The following is a 6,000-nucleotide window of genomic DNA, read 5'->3' on the forward strand; positions in this document are numbered from 1 at the left end:
CGGACATTTTACATGCTTTAAATGGGACATGACCCTCAAAATCGCGAACTTTGTCTTTAAATATCTCGCGATCTAAACGGTCAAAAATTATGAAATTTTAGGAATTCATAAATAAAGCTATTATAAACCCGAAAAAAAAAATTCGACCAAATCTGTCGAAAAGTGATTTCATGCTGGTACTACCTTAATCATCATTAATATGCTTTTTGGAGTAATGGTTAGCATGTTAGGCTCGTTTGCCGAGCGTCTCTAGTTGAAAATGGAAAAAAACGACCCCAAGAACCACCCATTTACTGATACACATGCTAGAAAGATGTGTTTTTTGCATTCAACGTAGAATGTCTGTAAATTTAGAACTTAATTATAACGTCTAAATGTGTACACTTGCAAAAAATAAGCATCCTATCACCACAGTAGCTTAACCATTCGGAGTAAAAAATTATGTCTATAATTTTCAACAAGGTCGGAGCCCCATTGCGAACAAAGCGAATATTTTATGAATATTTTTCTACAAAAAAATACCATAGAAAACAGTAAATTTTTTTGTCAAACGAAAATAATTGATAATGTAGTTGCCTTAAATACAAATGAATAATTGTATAATTAAATGTACTAATTATATTCATTTATATTAAATGTTATTAAATTTAATAAATGAATAATTATAAAAAAATTCCAGCGAAGTTTACTCATTACAGCTGGAGGACTTCTAAGATTAAGTATGTTCCACAGAACAGCCCCCTTCACCGACTGTAATGAAAATTTTATTTATCATAACAATTTCAGATGAGAATATTTTCTTGTTTTACACTTATTCGAACGTGATTTTGTTTTAGTCAGATTTTAATTTTTGGACTTTACTCTTTATTTACATAACTAGACAAATGACAAATATGTAAGACCAGAAACACTGTTTGACTAAAATTAGACATGCATCCAAGTCATGATAATAAAACTGATTAAACGTTGTCCTTGCAATATGATAATACTTTTTGTAAACAAACTATAAATAATAAATAAATTAGTTAATGTTGACAAACAAAACAAATAAAAAGGTTCAATTGCAAAAATTACACGTAAGTCGCATCATTTTAGCATTTCAAATATTCAGGAAGGTGCATACATCAAAATCAACATCTAACTTTGTGCCGCTAGAAAGTTGGGCCATTCCTATGGCACAGATAGGCAAATCTCTATAATCCATTTTCGAGGTGATTTTCGAAAATTTTAAAACTTTAACAATATACAACAAAATGAGCCAGAGACGAAAACTCGGGGGTTTTGGGATCGCTGATCACTATTCCGAATTACCCCAGGAAGGGGGAGTATATCGGAAAACTGACTTTGAAATCGTGATAAACGAACCTGAAAACCCCCGTGTTTACTTTTATGGCATATTTTATTTAATATTTTCAAAAATCACTCCTGCAGATATGAATTTCAATAATTGGTTCATTTGGCCAAACTTTCTGGCGTTCTAAAGTTGTTAGATGTAGATTTTGATCTATGCGCCTTCCAGAACATTTAAAAAAAACTGGTCCAATAGGTTGAGGTACAAAAAATTTTTTCATTTTGCACTTTTTTTACTATGCACGTTTAAAATAATTCGTCTACATTATGCTTAGAGCATGTATAGCTCAGTTGGTAACGGCGCATGTGTGTGTGTGTGTATTTTTATTCCATGTATATATGAAATATATCAAGGTATAATAAGTTTAGTCCCAAGTTTGTAACGCTTAAAATATTGATGTTACGAACAAAATTTTGGTAAAGGTGTTAAAGAAATCGCCTAATTAGTCCATTCTCGGTTGTCTGATCGTCTGTCCGCCTGTCTGTTAAAGCAATAACTCAAAAACAGAGGTCAATTGGATTTTGTAGAACCGTAGAACCCATCTTGTAAGCCGGTAGAGATAGAGCAAAGGCTTAAATATAAAAGTGTTCCCATTAAAAAAATAAACAACTTCGTAAACATCACTGTTTACCCATGAGAGCGCAAATTAGGTGCAAATTATATAATATGTTTTATATGGGAATATCAGTCATGTGTGTGTGACATGACGTGAAACAAAAAACGATTCCGTAATCAACAATGTCTGTACATGGTATATCAACAATTAACTCAGTCAATTGTTTGTTTTCCCTTGTTTTAAATTTTTTTTAATTTATAGTTTTTATACCATGTATATGAAATATATCAAGGTATATTAAGTTTAGTCCCAAGTTTGTAACGCTTAAAAATATTGACAAAATTATGTTATAGGTGATCATAAAATCAACTAATTAGTCCCTTTTCGGTTGTCTGTCCGTCTGTCTGTGTGTTAACACGATAGCTCAAAATCGAAAAAAAATATCAGACTAATTAGGGCCCCCGCAGACTGCAGACTTTTTATCGGCCGATAGTTTAGTCGGGTTGGGCTGAAAGTGCGCACACCGAGCCAACTAAACAGTTTGGTTGGTGAACAGGGCGCAGACTATCCAACAGCCGGCCGACTATTCTCGAACTAGTTTGTAACTGACTGTTGAAGCGGTCGCACAATGCAAATTTTGGCCAGGAAAATTATTGGTCTCATCATACTCCGGAGGAGGAAAATCAACAAGAGATTCCGAGTGTATCGGGTGCATCCCATTCTCAGTGATAGATTAGTTAGTGGAAAATTTTACACTATGCATTCAAAATTACTTGATTACCCGAAAAAAATTTCCTATTATTGAATGAGCATTACCAGCTTCAATGAACTTTTCAAGCTAATTGGACCAGCAATAGCGAAGGAGGATACAAATTTAAGACTTTCTATACCTGTGGAAGAGCCAAATCACAGAGCGAACTGAGCTATCGGCCGACTAAACAATCGTCATGTATGCGCAGGCGTGTATGCGCCAATACTGATTAAACAGTCGGCCGATAGTTGGCCGACAGATTTGTTTGAATGTAATCGGGTAGCCCATCAAACTTTTTTATCGGCCGATACTGAATCGCTGTAGTGTGCGCATATGCATTCCTCTCCATACTGATTAAGAAGCCGACCAAACTATCGGCCGATAAAAAGTCTGCAGTCTGCGGGGGCCCTAAATTTTTATAGCGTGCTCAGGGCATAATAAGTGAGGTCGAGGTCGTAAATGAGCCACATAGGTCAATTGGGTCTTGGGTCCGTAGGACCCATCTTGTAAACCGTTAGAAATAGAACAAAAGTTCAAATATAAAAAATGTTCCTTATAAAACAATAAACATCTTTTGGTTGAAACATTTTCTCGTAAGCATCACTGTTTATCCTTGAGAGCGCAAATTAGGGGCATATTATATAATAGGTACTATATGATAATATCAGTTAAGTATGTGTGACATGTATGTATATATGTTTGACTATCTTTCTTTACTTATATGAAGTAAAAAAAACAAACGTAATCAACACTGTTTTTACATGGTATTTAAACAATTAACTTAGTCAGTTGTTTGTTTTTACTTGTTTTAATGTTAATTTGAAATCAACCACAAATATGGCTATAAATATTTAGTAGTAGGATGACTTTGCTTAAGGTATGATGTATTACCTACATTAAAAATTCATTACTGAATACAAGAGACAAGACACGTTTATATCAGAATTGAAAATTTATTAGAGAATTAATTAACCTCAAGGTAACAATTTACGAAAGGTTTTCTACAAGTTCTCATCAATTACTAAAGGCTACGTGTTATATTTGGCTACCATTTCCAAGTAAGCCAGGTAATTTTTAGTTTAAAATTTTATATTTTATATCTACACGGGGTGTCCCCAAAAGATCTTTACGAGCTATACTTTAAGTTTGTAAATGCGTAACGTTACGAATCCATGAACATTGATTGGTTCATGGATTCTTAGGATAGAAAAAAAATTCAAATATAAAAATAATTTCCTATAAACAAATAAGCAATTTTTGTTTGCAACATTTTTTCCCAAAAATCATTGTTTTCCCGTGAGGACACCAAATTAGGGAAAAACTTTAGAGTCAATTTTCTCCAAAACTATAAAAGATAGAGAGTGGGAAATTTGTAATTTTTCCATCTAGTGAGTCTTGTGTTCTAATTTTATTCTTTACGTAAACTCCACATCAAAACCATTTGAAAACATTAAGGGGTCAATTTTCAGGGGAAACATTTTATTTTTTTTAAATTCAGTTTAAAGCATGTAGATTTCAAAAACAAAAATTACTTGAAAATACTAAAAATAGTAATAGGCAATACGAATACTAGGAATAGTATAACATGGAAAATTTTCGAAAACAAAAACAAAGATTGATTTACTTGTTGAAGCGACCTTAAATAACAAAAAAAGGCAACAAAAGCGACCATAAATAAAATGTTTAAAAAAAATTTTTTTAATTAAAAATAATACAAGCACGAATATTTCAAACTGTCTGTATGTACAGGCTAATTCAATAATTAACTTAGTCAATTGTTTATTTTCACTTGCGTTATTTAATCTATTTAGGTTTTTTTATATTTTCTAATCTAAATGAGGACACCTGATTCCATATAATTTATAGTAAAACTATTTGCAAATAATTTAATATTTGTCCGTTGTATTTTTCAACTATCAATTAAAATGCGTGTATACAGTGGCTGGAAAAACTTCGGCAACCCTCAAAATACTTTCAAACGGTTCCAGAAAACTGGTTGAAATTTTTAATATTGAGTTCTAGAGTACTATATTATGGATCGCTTAACGTCAATACCGCACCCCTCTCCCAGGTGTTGCAGGAAAAGGGGGGAAATTTTACTAAATGAAACGGGGATCAAGTGATTGCTCCTTTGAAAGATTTCTTCAAAACAAATACAATGGATTTAAAAAAAATTCAAGACTTCTTTTTTCGCCGACCTACGATGATTTAAGAGTAGTCGATTTTAGTTGTTATATCCTGTATATACGTAATATATACCTATCATGACATTGCAAAATATTGATGCTGCGAACAAAATTTTAGAATAGGTGTTGATAAAATCACCTAAGTAGTCCATTTCTGGTAGTCCGTCTGTGGACACTAAGCTTTTTACAGCGTGATCAAAGTGAGGTTAAAAGTGAGGTTGAGTTCGTAAATGAGCCACTAGGCATGGAATACAAGTTTAAATATAAAAAATGTTCCTTATAGAAAAATAAACAACTTTTGTTTGCAACATTTTTTCGTAAACATCACTGGTTACCCGTGAGGGCACAAATTACGACAAAACATTGGTATCTATTTTCTCCAAAACAATAAAAGGTAGGGAACTGAAAATATTCAGGTAGCTTCAAATAGTGGTTTTGTGAAAGATTCTTTTGCATTTCATGGAACAAAATACTGCAAAAGCCACCTAATTTCAAATTATCATAAATGCGCGAAAAATAAACGTAGCTAATTTTTTCAAAATCTTTTGTATACACTTTGTAAGTACACTTTTAAGATTAAAACTTTTTTATAAACAAATTTTTTGATAAACTTTTCAAAAAAAATATTATATCAAAAAGTTAATTAAGGTACCGTGTATACAGTTTTAATTAAAAATAAAATTTTACTGTATGTTGGTTGCATGCAATATATGTTCCGTATGACATCTTTTGCTCAGCTATTTTTAAATTATTAACAGATATTTTATTAAAATACAAAAATTATTGTATAATTAAAAAAGTTTTGAATATAATATATTTTGTTAAAATTTAATTAAATATACGGGATTTTTTTAATGATTCCACCTTTATATTTCGTAAAAAACCATTTAGCTTGGAGTGGCAGTTTGGCACCCCGCAATTTGACGGATTTTTATGATTTTCTGAAATACGATATGTGAGATTTTGCTCCCAAAATGGCTGCACTATTTACAAATATACACAATATACTTTATAACTTTGCAGCATTCTGCTGCGGAGTTTTTAATTTAATATATCTCACTTCTTTAGTAGAAGATATTCAAATTTTTGTATGTAATAATTACTATTATTTCTGAAATAACTGTTTTAATAAAAAAAAAAGAATTTAAAAAACTTA

This window comes from Chrysoperla carnea, chromosome 1, assembly GCF_905475395.1.
Source record: "Chrysoperla carnea chromosome 1, inChrCarn1.1, whole genome shotgun sequence".
Taxonomy (NCBI): domain Eukaryota; kingdom Metazoa; phylum Arthropoda; class Insecta; order Neuroptera; family Chrysopidae; genus Chrysoperla; species Chrysoperla carnea.